Consider the following 19,304-nt stretch of genomic DNA (forward strand, 5'->3'; position numbering starts at 1 on the left):
AGACAGAGGACATGAATATTGGCATAGGGCTATTAACGCTCTAGGCCTATATCAATGTCTGACATGCTAATCAAACTAAGCAAGATAGAAGGCTTTATCTTTGCACAAGAAAAATTTCAACTCAATTGGGAAGCATACGCTAATACCATGGCAAATGGCATGCAATGTAAAAAAGATAGAGTTCCTGTTACGCACTATTCTCAATCTACAGAAACTTCTCCCCCAATTGCGGACCAAGAACTACCCATTATGTCCTTTGCCCACATAATCCAGCAACATAACTCTGCTCCATGTAACGTCAATATTGACTCACAACCAAACTATATGGAGGTTGCAAAACTACAACATGAGTGTATATTGATCATAGAAGAGTTGCTAGTCAAGGCAAATCTTGTTCCCCAAGATCTCTTTGATGAGGCAAGGCCTAGCAGTACCACAAAAAAAAGCGAATTGTCCTCCGATACTCCTGACAGTCCCTCGGCCTTCACTGATCTCATAGATCTCAATGATGGGGTAGCTAGTGTTCCCTGTGCTACAGATTCTCAATCTGCTTGTTTAGAGTCTCAAGAAAACAAGCAATTTATGTCACGAAAAGCACGAAAATACTTTCTCAAGGCATAAAAAAGAAGTCAGCAAACCAATCTGTCCAATGGGAATGACAAAATGCAGCCTGCCATGAAGAACAAATCTAAAAATATACCAAATGTAAAAACTAAAAAACACAATTCTGCACTCAAGAAAATAGATCTCAATCTAACTGAGGATGCTGTTATTGATTTAAAACAACTAAATATAGAAAGCCAATTGCATTTAGAGCTCAATAATCCGAATCTGAAAAAAGAAGTAAGCATTGTGCAATCTCTACAGGTGGAGAAGCCTTATGTAGCCTCTTCCCCTGATAAACTAAACCCGCAGACTTCTGCGGATGAAGTTGTCATAACAATAAATAAAAGCACTAATCCACACTAATTCAATCCCAGTTGTCCCAATATTTTGATAAAGTAGGTAAAAAAAACACTTCAATGCCTTACGAAGGAACAAGTATTAACCAGCCATCTGGAATGCCAACTCACATTGACATATCCAGTAAATCGGTTGGTGAGGCATGTTGTAATGGTCTTAACAAGGAAGTGGTACCTATGAAATGTGTTGCTACATGCCCAGCCACGGTTGTGAATACTGTGGCTACCCAAGGTGCTGCTATTAATCAAAGCACCAAATGTGCTGTTCCCTCATCCACTGATCATTGCCGGCTAACTGTCCTGAACATAACTCAGGTTCTGCCTTCCCTCCCCCGACACCCCAAGAGATCTCACCAGAGATGAAATTGGTAATGGGTTGGGAAATACATTTGGCTAAAACTGACAAATTGAACCTAAATCGTTCTGCGTTGATGAAGATTTTCTACCAAATTCCTGCATTACGTAATTTTACTTCAGCAGATGCGGATTGGATTAGGTTGCCATATGCCGCCAATCATCGAAAGCTATGTAAATTTCAAACTCAAATCATAGCAAAACTAATATGGGACTACCAGTTTGAATTTGAGATGTTGGGTTACAATCTGTTAGTCTTGAATCAATGGACCATGGGACAGCCTTTTTTTGTCTTTCAACCATTGACCCTGCCTCCCACATTATCCCCTAATGCAATGGATCTACAGATATCTTTGCTGAATGAAAAAATAAGGAAACAGAGTGACTCGGTCTCGCAAATCCTAAATGGCCTTATCCTGCTCAAACCTTTGCTGAGATCTATGTCTACTGCATCTTCTCAGGTGGAAAAATTATAAAATAATACCATATCTGTATGCACGTGGAATTGCTCTGGCTTTAAAAATCTGCTTGCTTGGCTTACCACATGTTCCGCACATCCATATCCCAACCTGATCCTAATTCATGAAACAATGTCTATCAGGGATCTCCAGGTTGATGGTTATACGACCTATAATAAAAAAGCAAAAAGAGGATCTGCAGGACCTAGCAGTAGTTTAGCGATCATGGTCAGAAATACTTTACAAATGAAGACACAGCTAGTTCATGCATCATCTGAACTATTAGCCATTGAGGTCTTTGTGTGCTCTCTGATTGTGTGTACTTTATTGATTGTATCATTATATTGGAATCCAAGAGGTATTGATTTGGACTCGATGATTTGTAAATTGAACTCTATGCTTCTTGCTGTCTTCTTGAAAAACCTGAAAATTGAATTCATTATAGGAGGTGATTTCCATTCAACATTGTGCACATCGAATACTAGACAAAATTGCTTACAAGGCCTTCTCAATTCTACTGCTTCATTTGCGAGAGGTCTACACTGGGAGCATTTTTTGGAATCATGGGATATACATATGATACCATTAAATTTTAAGGAGATACAGACAACATGGTGTAAGAGGATTCAATCCCGCACTACAGCTAAGTCAATGCCTAGTCCAGAATACTGAATGAAAACCCTTATTGATATATCTTTATGTCCAGTTCATGCGTTCTGGATGACTACCCCTATATAACACCCCTCTCTTGGAATCCCCCTGACCCCACTGAGCCAAGAAGTAGTTCTGTTTTGCAAGTTAAAAGGTTTATTTGATAATTTAAACAATAGATAGATATATCACACTTTATAATAAATTAATAATTGAATATCACACTTAATCTGATATGATAAATTTTAACAACGGAGAATCTGGCACTAGCACACTTCTTTATAATCACTAAGGAGTTGAGATGAAATGGATAAGGTAGCACACTGGTAAATAGGTACAGAAGTATAATGTGGTAGAGAATGCTTTATAGGGTTCAAATGGATGCAAGGTTGAATGAATGAAATGCAGTATAGAAAATACTCAATATGATTTCAACAAAACAATATAATCACTTTTCTCTGGCAATCCCCTCCCCCCCTTGATACAATGCAAGGAAATGGAAGGAAGCACACAGTTCTCAGAAATGCAATCAACTGTAATTCAGTTCACCCCAGCAAGCTTAGACTACAGAAGTTTGAAAACACAGGCCCAAATTGCTTTGATATGTGCTGGCAATGAATTAAAAAAAAATATGCTAAAATGCTTTTAATTCCCTTTCAGAGGTTCAGGGGAATGGTATCTAGTTAATATTAGCTCAGGCTCACTCTTGCAATGATTCAGGGATAGTTTTTATGAGGCAAACGATTTTCTGGCAAATGGAAGCAAAAGCAGCTATCTTCACACGTGAAGAAATTTTCAAATCGCGGTAAAATTCGCGAATGCGTTTTTCACGATTACGGCAAAACTATAGGGGGTAGGAATGCGGTTCTAGGTTCGTAGGAAAGTCACGATTCTAAGCTTTCAGATGAAAGTTATTGCAAGTCTCTAAGACAAACGGTTGCGGAGATATGAGCGATTAAATAAAGGTCGTTTTTCAGATTTGAAATTTTAAAGTTCAAAAAGACAAGTGCAGCTTGCAAATAGAAAATGACAAGTGACAGCTTTACAAATGACAGGTGACAGTTAGGAGGCAGTTCTACTTAGATTAAAATAGCTTGGATTATATTATTTTAACTAAGAGATTGGGTTCTGCACAGTTTTCTAGGTACTCACACTATATTCTTGAGTGAAATGGGCCTCGCCATGGATCTGGTCAGGTTTTAGACTCGCCTCTGGTCTCTGCACTTCACAGTGATCTGGGTCTGCTCTCTCTCTGGATTCTGAAGATTGAGGGATTTAAAGTCTGGATCTTTCTGCACAGCTTTCTCTGGAGATTGATGGAGGTAAAGTATGGATTTTCCCGGCAGAGCTTCCAGCGGCAGATGGATTTGAAAGTCTCTACCTAAGTTTCAGTGGTCCATTTATATATTCTGCAAGTGGGTGTGTGTGTTGGTCATAACTAAACTTGCCCCTCTCACTTGTCATTGGTCCAGCTTTCATTCCTCACTTGATTGGGGAAGGAACTGTGAGTCAGAGTGATGTCATCCATTTATGATCTCTTGAAAAACCTCCCCTGTCATCTGTGCACCCAAATCTATATATGATCAAAATACATATTTCAGAGTTACACAGTTGTTTGAAATTACATATACATGGTGTGGCTGAATTTAGCCATGTCTCTGTCCAAATCTGCTGTTTCTAAGAGCTTGCATTCAGAAATGGCACATAATTGACTTTTTAACTGATTTTTCAATTTCTGACATTGACCCAACTTTACATACATGTGCGCAGGGAGTATGGACATTAACTGATGAAGTTTCAGATTTTTAACATGCATACATTTAGAGTAATATCCACTTTTCCGCTAACACCCCCCTGAACATACCACCGGTTCTAAAAACCTCTTAAACTGTGGGCAGAAAAATCACAAGCATTATGGTATCATTTATAAAATTTTCACATGTCCGCACCATGAGTTATTCATCTTTTTCTAAACAATATTCTGGCTACAAAGGGGTGTGGTTTCCCAGGTCACATGGTGGAAATACTGGTTTATCCAGTTCTGCCAAGCCAGCTTGCTCTCACAGGCAGTGCCCCTCCCAGCTTCTGTCAAGAGGAAGCTACATTTTACGACCGCTGTAATAAAACCTTTGCCTGAGTCAAGACAGGCTTTGTTCAGAGCTCCTGTAGAGCACAGGTAATTCAATCAGGGAAGTGTCATATCCCTTTTGGTGTGAGCAGCAAAAGGGCAGCTAGGCCTGGGAACACAGCTGTGACTCAAGTTTCACTCCTGATGGGGGTAGTTGCCAGGCAGAATCAAGTTCCTTAAGCCAGACTTTCAGCTAACTGTCATGTTTTTTGTTGCTTTTTAAATTAACTTGCAACTTTACACATGCAGCTAGAATGCTGATTCTAAGTGCAAAACTATGACATTTCAACAGTTACAAAGGCATGTGACATCAAACATAGGTCACTCATTTAATCTAAACATTTTCGATTTTAGTGTCTTTAAATCCAGTGCAACTTAAACTGCTGACTCCATAGCTCAGCCAGTTTTGTTATAAGCATTGTTCTGGGCTCTTCATTTCCCAGATTTTGTAGGCACACAAAACTCCATTCTGCCAAATGTCTGCTGGTGTTCAGTGAATATTTTGCACATATTGTAATGTTTGAAAATAGGCATTTTGAGCCTGCCTTCAGAGAAACACGGGGTGGTTTTAAAACGCCGGCTTTTGGATAGTGGTGAGTACTGGTACTGCACCCATTTTTGGGATTTAACAAATGAATTCCCCACAATTCTAAGTTGCATTTGGCAATCAGCATTGCCATTCCCAATGGTTTCAGACTACTGTGCGGGTAGTCCAATGGTGGTTTTAAAGCGCTTTGAAGCTAACCGGCGCTACTGTTTTTCCTTTGGCAACCCATTTCCCTCATGGCAACCCGGCCTTTCATTCTCGCACTGGTGGGTGGCAAGTGAGGCAACCATTTTGGTGGGCGCACAAACTGCGCAGCTTTCCTGGATTTCGGCGCACATGTGGGTTTTCCGCCATCTTGAATTTTCTAAGCCCACAGCACCAAATGTTGCAGCATGATTACTTGCACGTGGGTCAAGACACCCAACAAGCCCCCCCACGCGACTGCACTTTGAATTTGAGTCGATGGGGAGTCGGGTGCACAAGGGTTTTGACCCACGCACCGGTCTGTCCGCATAATCTTCTTCCGGTAGATGGCACAGTTCAGCATCTTTTCCTCCATCCGGTCGGATCGATCGGTTCTCCTCGCCAGTCCTGATGGGAGTATTGGGCGGTCCACTGGGCCCATTGGATCTTCGTTCCTGGTCTCCGGATCGCCCTCCTTGGCCCGTCTCCAGGTTTTCTTTCTCCTAGGACGACAAAGGAAGAGCGGCAATACCTACTCATAGACGTTTTTCCACCACTGCTGAAATAGTGGGGCAGCATATGCATTTCATCATAACGAAACATTACATTCTTATTTTGAAAAAAAAACAGTATAACTAAGAGACAGTTTCATGCAAATCACAATATTTTAGAGACTAGATGTGGTATGTTTTATGATTGGAACTGAATTAGTCTGAGACAGTACCCGCTAGGATTCCAGAGGATTCCTCCAGTTGTTGCAGAGTGTGCCTGGGATGGCAACATTTCAACTGGTTTATGTGGACCCACTTGTCTTCTCCCTCTGCCAAAGGACCTTTGGGGATGTGGATTTTGTAGGCCACAGGGGAGATTTTGTCTATGATCTCGAATGGTCCCTTCCATGTAGGCAAAAATTTGCGCTGCTTGGCCTGGTTCCTTTGGAAGTTGTATAGATAGACCCGGTCCCCCACCTGATATTCCTTCCTGGAAGTTTTCAGGTCATAGTGGGTCTTCATGCTATCAGCTGATCTTTCTAGATTCCGCTGAGCATAAGCAAAAGCATGTTGGAGGTGTTTCCTTAAATTCTCCACATACTCATGAGTAGTGGAGGCATTTATCAGTGTCTGCTCTTGGGTCCTGTAGAGCAAATGCTGAGGAAGCACCATCTTGCGCCCAGTCATCAACTCAAATGGTGACATTTTGGTTGCAGATGAAGGGGTAGATCTGATAGCCATTAGGACCAGAGGTAATCGGATATCCCAACTTGGCCCAGAATCTGCCACAAACTTTTTTAAGATGCTCACAATTGTCCGGTTATATCTCTCTACTGCCCCAGAAGAAGCTGGTCTATAAGCAATATGCAGCTTTCTCTTGACCCCCAGTATCTCCCACATCTTTGTCATTACTTCACTGGTGAAGTGGCTACCTCTGTCTGACTCAATCCTTTGAGGTAGACCAAAACGGGAAAAGATGTGGTTAATCATCAAGGCAGCTGCCGTTTCTGCCTTGCAGTTTGGGGCTGGGAGACATTCCACCCACTTGGTAAACAAGCATGTCACAGTCAACATGTACTTATTCCCCCTAGCCGAGCGAATCACAGGGCCTACAAAGTCGATTTGTAAATCTGACCATGGCAGTGTCATTCCCCTCTTTTGTGAAGGCGCCCGGTGCGTAAGGGATGATGGCTGAAATTGTGCACACACAAGACACCCCTTCAAGTATTGGTCGAGGTCCTGCCCCATGTGTGGCCAGTATGCAACCTCTCTTAAGATTTCCAATGTTGTGTGAAACCCCCTATGACCGGCGGTGGCCGCATCATGGGCGTGACTTAACATCAGACTTCGGAATGAGGTAGGAACCACCCACTGATCGTGGCCAGCTTTGGATTTCCTTACCAGCAAACCGTCTTGGATTCGGAACATTTTTGGACATTTCATCAACACTCTTAGGTCCTCTTTCCCAATGTAATCGGTATCCGTCAGGGGAAAGTTCTCAGGGTCCTCAAGGTGCTGGTAAAATTTACCAATAATTGGATCCCCCTTCTGAGCGGTAATCAAATCAGCATCAGGGGTCTCCTTGCTCCATTGTGCAATTGAAAGGTCGTTGTGAGCATTTGTCTGGGACCTAGTGATAGCAGTGACCTGGATTTCCCCCAACAGGGACTCAATCTCAATTAGATCCCCTTGGATGGCCCCGGTTTTGGCCAGCTGATCAGCTAAGTCATTTCCAGTTTTGTCTGGTCCCTCTACTTTGGAATGACCCTTGATCTTTTTCCAATAGATGGTCATCTCATTCGATGTGACCAGATCATCAATGTTTTGGATCAACTTCCCATGTTTCAAGGGTTTGTTGTTAGCACATAACATGCCTCTGGTTTTCCAATTAACCAGGTGCTCCACGAACCCGTTCCGTACATAATCCGAATCTGTGATTATGACCAGTTCGTGGAGTTGATGCTGGACAGCAGTGAGGATGGCCTGATGCACAGCCATCAATTCTGCCACCTGACTACTTCGGGGACCAATTTTGTATCCAGCGGAGGGTTCTGGGGACTCATTCACCCATGCATTCCCTACGCCGGCCACCAATTCTTTCTCCCCGTTGTTGTCAACATGGTAAGAGCATCCATCCACATAGACAGTGGGCATTCCCTCACACTTGTCCTCTTCAAAGACTTTGTGTGGGGAATTAAGGTATGCCTCCGTGTTGTCCTTGATTTTTAGACTTTCGTCCTCGAGACAGTTTTCTCTGGCACAATCATGCAAGTCAGCCAGACCTTGCGCGAGGGGACTCTTCTTGTTTTGGCCGTATCGGACCTCCACAGGAAAGCCTTGCATTGACAGAATCCAGGAAGTAATTCGGGAATTACTCACATTTCCGGCCCGGATTCTGTCACTTTGGAGATATTGCAGAGGCTGGTGTGGAGTCTCCACTATGATGTGTTCCCCCTGGATAAACGGGCGGTAATTCTTCAATGCCCACACCGTTGCCAGGAGTGCCTTCTCACAATCGTTTAATTTTTCCTCCACAGAGGATAAAGTTTTGCTCGCATAGGAGATTACTTTATTGACCTTGTCATGCTTTTGGTATAATACGGCCGTCAAGCACGTATTAGAGAACCCTGTCTCCAGGAAGAACTCCTTGTTTCTGACAGGGTAAGCTAGGCAAGGCGCTTGTGAGAGGCTTCTCTTGAGTTGTCTTACTGCCTCGGATTGTTCTGGACCCCATTCCCACTTGACCCCCCCCTTTAGGAGATGAATCAGGGGTCTGGTGATCTCTGCGTAGCCCTCAATGAACTTTCTGCTGTAATTAGTCAGTCCAAGGAGGCTCCTTAGTTCCCGCAGAGTTGTGGGGTCTTTCAGTTTCTGAAGTGCTTCCACTTTCTTTTCCTGGGGACAGAGGCCCTGAGGAGTAATCTCATGCCCCAAGAAATTAACACGGGTTCTACAGCACTGTGCTTTCTGAAAGGAAAGTTTTGCTCCGGCGGCCCTCAACTGTGTCAGAACATAACGGATCTCCGCTATGTGTTCCTCCACAGATGAACTTTTGATGAGGACATCATCTTTATAAGCCAGGTTACCCCTCGCACCCAGGTCGGGCATGGCCTTATGTAGGAAAATGTTGAATTCATTGCCGGAGTTGAGGTATCCGAAGGGAGTCCGGGTCCATGTGTACTGCTGGCCCCCAAAGGTAAAAGCCAGTTTGTATTGGTCCTCCATGCTGACAGGCACGGTCCAGTATCCATTGGTCAGGTCTATTGCAGTGAATACCTGTGACCCCTGAATCTGGGCCAGCCCTTGGTCAATGTAGGGCAGAGGCCATCGGGAAGTATGGACCCGTTTGTTGAGCTCCCTAAGGTCGGCGCAGAGTCTCCACTGGCCGTTTGGCTTCAATATTCCCAGCACCGGATTATTGAAGGTGCTGTGGACGGGACGGATTATTCCCCGGGACGCAAGGTTCTTAATTATTTCCGTAAGGGACTCCATTGATGCGAGAGGCAAGCGATATTGCTTCACAAACACAGGAGTCATGCCAGGGTCCGTGGGGATTGTTGTTGTGTGCATGTCAGTGCGACCACAGTCATATGAGTCTACCGCAAAGAGATCTTGGAAATCCAAGAAAACTTGTTTCAACTTTTGCTTTTGTTCCAGAGTCACACAGGCATCAGCTAGGTTGACTCTCTCTTCCACCATCTGCCTGAAGCCTGGAAAGACTTCTGGTTTGGCTATCTCCGCGGCCTCCTCCAGCTGGGTGGAGAAGTCCCTGGTCAGAGTGCTGATCTGGACCGGAGGCTTCAGGTGGGAAAGGCAGCCCTCATGGACCTGGAAAATCACCTCATCCCTCCTGAAGTCACAAGTCACATCTTCCTTACCATAGGGGCAGGAAGTGTACACCAGGAAGTTCCCCCCATGCCGGGTAAAAATCCTGTCTGGTGTTGTATTGTCATCACTGTCACTGTCAAAACAGTCCTTGGGGATTGGCCCTAACAGTTCATTTCCAAGATCAATGGAGAAATGTCGGTCATCAACCGCCATTCCAATAATGGTGCCTGCGGCTAGAGTAATACTCTTTAAGTCGCTGTTATCCACCTCTATTGGAATGGTGTCATGTTCTATGTTGACTAATGGTGTCTGGTTTACCCCCAACCCTTGCTGTTGGAGAGAAGCATTTAGATGTATGTAAGCATCAGGGTTTTTCAACTCTTGTCCCCTTTTAACTTTCACTTCCAGGGAGAATTGTCGGGTCCTTTCTGGGATGGTGACTTCCTCTTTAACCGTTCTTCCAGGTTTTCCCGGATTCTGCGAGCCTGGGAATGGCTGGCAGAATGTGGGGACCTGGTCTCCTGTGTCCTGCGCAGTTCAGAGGAGTCTTCAGATTCCTCCTTGCTGCCAGGATTTGATGGGTACCCCCTCCACTGACCTAACTGGGCAGAGGTTTTCAGGATGCCCTTAATGGGCCTACTCTCCTGGGGTTCCCCATTGAACTGTACTATACTTGGGTGCCCATACCCGGATGCCCACCCCTCCATTCCTGAGTGGTACTGGCCTATGAGCCCCATACTCTTAGCTGGATAGTAATCTGCCATCCCTGTGGCCCTGTGCTCATGTGCGCCAGGGGACATGGGGGTGGTAGAGTCCAGGGACTGGGGGAGATGAAGGCCCCTGGTGTTAGGGCTCCTGCGGTTATGGTCAGGAATCTCTCTTTCCCAGCGGACCTCATCTCTATCCGCCCCTGCTCCCTGTTGCAATGCAAGAGCCTGCATTTGTGCTTTCAGTTCCTCTGTTAAGGCCTTACTAGACTCTATCAGTCTCTCCTGCATCGCTACCTGTTGTTGGAGTCTATCATTGCGCTGGCAGAGAGTCTCATTCTCTCTCTGTGTTTCCTGATTGGTCCTGGAGCACTGGGCGAGTCTTTGCTGCAGGAGGGTTAGCTCCTGAGCTGTGTCCCTATTGGCCTGCTCCTTTCTTGCTAGAGCATCCTCCACCCTCCTGGTGTGCTCTAACAAGTTCTGGTGTTCTTTTTGGAGGTCACCCAATCCCTGGTGGGCCAGGTGATTTTCTTCCATTTTTCTTTTTAAATGGCAGACTTCCTGGCCTAAGGCGTCTCTTTCCTGACTAAGAGCCTGCATTTGTGCCGCCAGGTCGTCCCTCTGCCTTTGAAAGGCACCAGCTTTCTGGCGTTCTTCATCAAACTCTGCCTGGGTATCCAGGTCTTTCGAAATCAGCATGTTGCTCTCTACCTTCACTCTATCTAGATGACTTTGCAGGGTGGCTACCTGCTCCGTGCATGCCCTGTTAAAGTCTAATTGTTGCTCCAGCTTTTTCTGGCTCTGCAGTAAGGAGTCCAAACTGTCTCGGCGCTCCTTCTGCAGGGCCAGAAATCTAGTATCCTGGTCAGCCTTTTCCTGTTGCAGGATGCCCATATCCTCTTTTATTTTAATGATATATTGCCTACTATCATTTTCTGACTCCTGGCTCCTGAGCAGCCTCTGCTCAGAAGAGTCCAGCTCAGATTGGGCCTTCTGTAATGCCAGCAGTTGCCTACTCGCCAGATCTTGGCCTTCAGCACATTTGTCCTGCATGGCTCCCATATGTAAATATAAATATGCCGCTACCCTGGCAATCTTATTGTGTTCATCTTTGGCTTTAGGAGCCATATATAGTTCACTCAGGGCCACATGTAATGGACCCTGATCTCTCCATAGGTCTGACCCTGTTTCAGTGACCTGTCGCGTGATGGCCTGCAACCAGGCATCCTGGCCCTGTTCAGTCCATTCACCTCTCACCAATAGTTTATGTAAGAGGTGCTCTCTGGCTATTTTCATATCTACCAAGGTCGTCATTCTAGAGATTGGTCTCTGTCCTGACTACAGAAGTTAGTATTTTATTTTTGCAGAACAGAACTTTTCTTGGAGTGTCCCTTTTGAGGAATGCTTCACAGCGTAATGCAGCGTGGTGATCCGACCGGATGTATGTATCCCGTCAGTTAGCACACTGTATTAAGCTGCACAAATGGTAAATCTAACCCAACATCCCGGACGAGCCCCCAATTTGTAAGAGGATTCAATCCCGCACTACAGCTAAGTCAATGCCTAGTCCAGAATACTGAATGAAAACCCTTATTGATATATCTTTATGTCCAGTTCATGCGTTCTGGATGACTACCCCTATATAACACCCCTCTCTTGGAATCCCCCTGACCCCACTGAGCCAAGAAGTAGTTCTGTTTTGCAAGTTAAAAGGTTTATTTGATAATTTAAACAATAGATAGATATATCACACTTTATAATAAATTAATAATTGAATATCACACTTAATCTGATATGATAAATATTAACAACGGAGAATCTGGCACTAGCACACTTCTTTATAATCACTAAGGAGTTGAGATGAAATGGATAAGGTAGCACACTGGTAAATAGGTACAGAAGTATAATGTGGTAGAGAATGCTTTATAGGGTTCAAATGGATGCAAGGTTGAATGAATGAAATGCAGTATAGAAAATACTCAATATGATTTCAACAAAACAATGTAATCACTTTTCTCTGGCAATCCCCTCCCCCCCTTGATACAATGCAAGGAAATGGAAGGAAGCACACAGTTCTCAGAAATGCAATCAACTGTAATTCAGTTCACCCCAGCAAGCTTAGACTACAGAAGTTTGAAAACACAGGCCCAAATTGCTTTGATATGTGCTGGCAATGAATTAAAAAAAAATATGCTAAAATGCTTTTAATTCCCTTTCAGAGGTTCAGGGGAATGGTATCTAGTTAATATTAGCTCAGGCTCACTCTTGCAATGATTCAGGGATAGTTTTTATGAGGCAAACGATTTTCTGGCAAATGGAAGCAAAAGCAGCTATCTTTACACGTGAAGAAATTTTCAAATCGTGGTAAAATTCGCGAATGCGTTTTTCACGATTACGGCAAAACTATAGGGGGTAGGAATGCGTTTCTAGGTTCGTAGGAAAGTCACGATTCTAAGCTTTCAGATGAAAGTTATTGCAAGTCTCTAAGACAAACGGTTTGGGAGATATGAGCGCTTAAATAAAGGTCGTTTTTCAGATTTGAAATTTTAAAGTTCAAAAAGACAAGTGCAGCTTGCAAATAGAAAATGACAAGTGACAGCTTTACAAATGACAGGTGACAGTTAGGAGGCAGTTCTACTTAGATTAAAATAGCTTGGATTATATTATTTTAACTAAGAGATTGGGTTCTGCACAGTTTTCTAGGTACTCACACTATATTCTTGAGTGAAATGGGCCTCGCCATGGATCTGGTCAGGTTTTAGACTCGCCTCTGGTCTCTGCACTTCACAGTGATCTGGGTCTGCTCTCTCTCTGGATTCTGAAGATTGAGGGATTTAAAGTCTGGATCTTTCTGCACAGCTTTCTCTGGAGATTGATGGAGGTAAAGTATGGATTTTCCCGGCAGAGCTTCCAGCGGCAGATGGATTTGAAAGTCTCTACCTAAGTTTCAGTGGTCCATTTATATGTTCTGCAAGTGGGTGTGTGTGTTGGTCATAACTAAACTTGCCCCTCTCACTTGTCATTGGTCCAGCTTTCATTCCTCACTTGATTGGGGAAGGAACTGTGAGTCAGAGTGATGTCATCCATTTATGATCTCTTGAAAAACCTCCCCTGTCATCTGTGCACCCAAATCTATATATGATCAAAATACATATTTCAGAGTTACACAGTTGTTTGAAATTACATATACATGGTGTGGCTGAATTTAGCCATGTCTCTGTCCAAATCTGCTGTTTCTAAGAGCTTGCATTCAGAAATGGCACATAATTGACTTTTTAACTGATTTTTCAATTTCTGACATTGACCCAACTTTACATACATGTGCGCAGGGAGTATGGACATTAACTGATGAAGTTTCAGATTTTTAACATGCATACATTTAGAGTAATATCCACTTTTCCGCTAACACCCCCCTGAACATACCACCGGTTCTAAAAACCTCTTAAACTGTGGGCAGAAAAATCACAAGCATTATGGTATCATTTATAAAATTTTCACATGTCCGCACCATGAGTTATTCATCTTTTTCTAAACAATATTCTGGCTACAAAGGGGTGTGGTTTCCCAGGTCACATGGTGGAAATACTGGTTTATCCAGTTCTGCCAAGCCAGCTTGCTCTCACAGGCAGTGCCCCTCCCAGCTTCTGTCAAGAGGAAGCTACATTTTACGACCGCTGTAAATAAACCTTTGCCTGAGTCAAGACAGGCTTTGTTCAGAGCTCCTGTAGAGCACAGGTAATTCAATCAGGGAAGTGTCATATCCCTTTTGGTGTGAGCAGCAAAAGGGCAGCTAGGCCTGGGAACACAGCTGTGACTCAAGTTTCACTCCTGATGGGGATAGTTGCCAGGCAGAATCAAGTTCCTTAAGCCAGACTTTCAGCTAACTGTCATGTTTTTTGTTGCTTTTTAAATTAACTTGCAACTTTACACATGCAGCTAGAATGCTGATTCTAAGTGCAAAACTATGACATTTCAACAGTTACAAAGGCATGTGACATCAAACATAGGTCACTCATTTAATCTAAACATTTTCGATTTTAGTGTCTTTAAATCCAGTGCAACTTAAACTGCTGACTCCATAGCTCAGCCAGTTTTGTTATAAGCATTGTTCTGGGCTCTTCATTTCCCAGATTTTGTAGGCACACAAAACTCCATTCTGCCAAATGTCTGCTGGTGTTCAGTGAATATTTTGCACATATTGTAATGTTTGAAAATAGGCATTTTGAGCCTGCCTTCAGAGAAACACAGGGTGGTTTTAAAACGCCGGCTTTTGGATAGTGGTGAGTACTGGTATTGCACCCATTTTTGGGATTTAACAAATGAATTCCCCACAATTCTAAGTTGCATTTGGCAATCAGCATTGCCATTCCCAATGGTTTCAGACTACTGTGCGGGTAGTCCAATGGTGGTTTTAAAGCGCTTTGAAGCTAACCGGCGCTACTGTTTTTCCTTTGGCAACCCATTTCCCTCATGGCAACCCGGCCTTTCATTCTCGCACTGGTGGGTGGCAAGTGAGGCAACCATTTTGGTGGGCGCACAAACTGCGCAGCTTTCCTGGATTTCGGCGCACATGTGGGTTTTCCGCCATCTTGAATTTTCTAAGCCCACAGCACCAAATGTTGCAGCATGATTACTTGCACGTGGGTCAAGACACCCAACAATGGTCCAGAGGAAATTATTCCTCTTGCATAGATTACCTAGCTTTTTCAAGTAATCTAGCTGGTAAATCTACTATGTGTACCATTAACAACTTTAAAATAAGCGATCATAGTATTTTGACCTGCATCATTGAAATTCCTGTCCCAATGTATTGTTCGAATCCAGTTTTCTCGCTCCCAGTGATTGACAAGCAATTGCTGTACATTCGCTGGTTTACCCTCTTTGTGTAGGAGATTAACATTCCTTGTAAATCGTGATATTATTATCACTGATGACAAAGTGATGTCCTTGGATGAATGCAGTAACTTGGAGAGCAGGAATGATAAAATGATTTGTAATCATCTAATTCAATTAGCTGGCTCAACAAACCCTGCTTATTCAAATGTGGAATGTAACTCATACAACCCAACAATTGCTTTACTCAAACGGCATAAAAACGCTGCAATTGGGAAATTGAATGTAGGATTCCTTCCGAATGATGTGTACAAAAAGGAAAATAATTCCATCCTAATGAGATATAAAAATGATATAAAACAAATTAAATTTGATCCGAGAAAGAATCAAGCTATGATTATACATCTATGCAAGAGGAAAACTTGGGAGATATGGTCTCTGCTAAGGAATCCCTCTGTAAAAACTATGACTAACATGCAATCAGCAATTAATGGTGGTAAATGGGTTGAGTACTTTTCTCACAAATATTCTCTTCCACACATATTTAACCAACCAATGAATACACACGTTTCCAGACTGAAGTTGCCCCATGCTAATCCATGGACAGTAGAGGATGTTATTGACGTTATCAAAAAACGTAACTATTCCAAAGCAGCCAGGCCTGATGGCCTTCCACCGTATGTAATAAAAGATGATCCTAACTTTTGGGCTAAAGTATTGAAACATCGTTATTATCGAATATTTCTGACCAAAACAATTCCTGATTCCTGGAAGACATCTATCATCATTCCTCTCCATAAAAAGGACCAATAGATAATCCTGTAAACTTCCGACCTATTGCATTAATTGACGTTGTATCAAAGATATTTGCAGCATTAATTCTAAAAGAATTAACCCAATTTATAAACATCCATCAAACTCTATCCCATTTTCAAACGGGGTTCAGGAAACGTATGGGTACACAGCTCAATGCTACGATATTATCGCACATCTTGGCTTCTTCACATCAGGCAGGTAATGGCCCCATCTTTCTGGCCCTACTTGACTTATCTTCTGCATTTGACAGGGTGATCAGAAGTATTCTGTGGGAAATGTTGAAAAGTTATAAGATCCCCCCGCATATTATTGCCATGATTGCTATGCTACATGGAGGTACCAACTATAGGGTGAGGATTGATCAGACAGGCTTATTATCTGACCTGATTAAGACTGAAATTGGTGTAAAACAGGGCTGTAACCTTGCAGCGATACTATTTAATTTATATCTTGCAGATATAGAGGTCCTATGGGCACTTGAAGACTCTTTTCCTGTGAAATTGGGTGGTTTACGATTGAACTGGTTAGCATTTGCTGACAATGTCATCTTGTTGGATCGTACCCTCTTCGGTCTTCAAAAAGAAATTACATCACTTTGCCTCATACTGTGAACAGCATAACCTCTCTCCGAACTCAACAAAATCACACATAATGGTCCTTACAAATAGGAAAAAGCTTATTAACTTCAAATGGAACATAAACAATAATCCCATTTATCGCACATTGAATGTGGTATATTTAGGGTACAACCTTACCAACAATAACACCATTCTTAAATGGCAACTATCCATCAATTTAAAAGTGGTCCCACTCATTGCAGAGATTAAGGTTATTCTGCAAAAATTATGCTGTTTCTCCTTAATACCTCGCATTGATTTCTATCTCTTAAAGGTAGAATTAATTATTTTATATGGGCTGGATTTATGTCTTCTACCTATTGATGGAGTTCTGAATGGAATACAAGGCATGATCTGGAAGAAAGTTTTGCACCTGCCTAATTCTCTCCCTAACTTGATTCTTCTACATGAATTAGGTTTGCACTCATTGGCATCCAAGCTGATGTGGAGAAGATTGGGGAATTTTTCAAAAATGCTTCAACCACTGTGTAACTCATTGTACAAAGGTTTAGCTATTATGATTGTAAATGGAAATCCAGTATCTGTCATCATGTTCCACAAACAAATGTGTGAGATTCTACAGTTCCTAGCCCTACATCCAGCTGATTTGAATTTGCATCCTCAAATAGTGAAGAAAAATAACGTTACCAGTGGGACTGGGCCAGAACTCATGACCTGATTGGTACGCTTAAATCCTACTCAGAATATGCAATTTTTAGGCACAAACAGAATCCATACCTTCCCTATATTATTTTATTCCCTTGCCCTCAGTTGAGGAAAATGTAAATGTGATTCAGATTGAATCTATTTCCAACTAAACAGAGGATGAGGTATTGGAAGATTAGATGATGTCCATACTTTGATTCTGCAAGATCGCTCCAGCTAACACAATACATCAACTATAATACATTGTCAGCATTGGAAACAGTATGGATGCAATGTATGTGGGGTTTCCAAAAAACTTTAGTTATAGCATTGGGACCGCTCTTAAAGATCATTGAAACCAATCTTGGTGCATCTAATTATGAAATGTCTAATTAAGTAGGCAATCTGTTGTGTACTTGTTTACACCTTCTAGATCCTTACCACACTGACCAATTCATGGGTGTAGGAAATCGTATTGCCTTAAAATTGGGTTGTTGGTCAAATATACCGCAATTAGTTTTGGAGTAGGGGACGATGAACTGTGCTTTCAAAGTGGAAAATCCTGGAGATTTCTGTTTGTGTTATATCTCAGCAAAAGACGGGTTTTGATAGGGTAAACATCACAAATCAATTGCAGGTCAACTAAGTATCGTAATCATAATTATTTTTTGTACTGTACACTGTAAGCATGGCAAGAGTAAAACATCCTCTTAAATATTGAGGGTTTAGATGTGACATAAAGAGTAATGAAAAGTCTTATGTGATTTCAAGTTCAACTTTAATTATCCCTTTTTCCTTCTGAAATTCGCTTGAAAATGTATTTTTTTATTTTGCTTTTGATTGTGTTGAATGAATTGTAATATAAGTGTATTAACGTCTCAAATGTATTTAGATTGTATTTAGATTGTGTTTATCATGATTTTTAAATTTATTGTAAAGGTGCTTGCACCAAAAACAAAAACAAACATTTTAAAAAAATGGCCCAACATGCCACTATATTTCAACTAACTTTTATCCATTGATCTTAGGCACTGCAACATTTGCCAAAATGAAATCGTCATATGATTTTTTTAAGTTCAAATATGAAAATTCATATAAATTGGAACATATCAAATGGAATCCCAACAGAGTAAAGTGAGAGCAAAGCACTAATGATATGTCTAATATTTGGGCCAATTATAGGAACACATTACAGCAAATGTTACATTGAATAATTGATCTGCATGATCACACAAAACTGATTATGTCAATACATTACATGATAGTACACTACATGAATGCACAACTCAGCATCCAAAATAAATCATTTATATATAACCCTGTACATTAAACGGACACAGAAGAAATATGTATGTTATATGATTCATTTCTCAATAACACTCGCATATTCAAGAGTCTACAAAACAGACAACTGATTCAAATACCTCAGAAAACAAGTTATCACAACCCAACCTTCAATGCTGCTCCAACAGAAACAACAATCAAAACATCAGAGAAATTCTTCTAATATTCTAATAAGAAAGTTAATATAAATCTGGATTTCCCTCCAACATTTTGGAAAGAAAGTGCACACACCAAAGAAAGAATGCAAACAATGCACTTGTGTGTGAAAATCAAGATATGATATTTGAAATGGGCAGTTCCAGTATGTGAAACACCTAGCAACCTTGGAGATAAGATAATGAAGAATGAAAGTATATTCACTGACAAAACAGCATTTTGTCACTCCAGAAGAAGTACATATTAAGATACTTCAAGTGTATGCACTGCAGAAATATACAAAACAAGATATACAAAATGCAGAACCATTTACCCATGGCACTATATAACTCAAGTGATCCACAGCATCAATTTCTCCTTTGCCATTTATTACTTTGGTTGGCAACACAGTCAGAATAGCAAGAAATGTTTCATTTATATATAGCTAATGTATCCGAATGATGAAATCAAATCCTCAGTTGCCTGACATTTTAAAGAGAACAGTCTGTATCTGAAATAATTCTAGGTTTTCTAAGTGGTCCATCTACGACCGCAAGGGACAGAGATATGAAAGGATTATATTACAGTTGGAGGAATTTGGAATG

Source organism: Ambystoma mexicanum, chromosome 4q, assembly GCF_040938575.1.
Source record: "Ambystoma mexicanum isolate Mex_15411 chromosome 4q, UKY_AmexF1_1, whole genome shotgun sequence".
NCBI classification, from domain to species: domain Eukaryota; kingdom Metazoa; phylum Chordata; class Amphibia; order Caudata; family Ambystomatidae; genus Ambystoma; species Ambystoma mexicanum.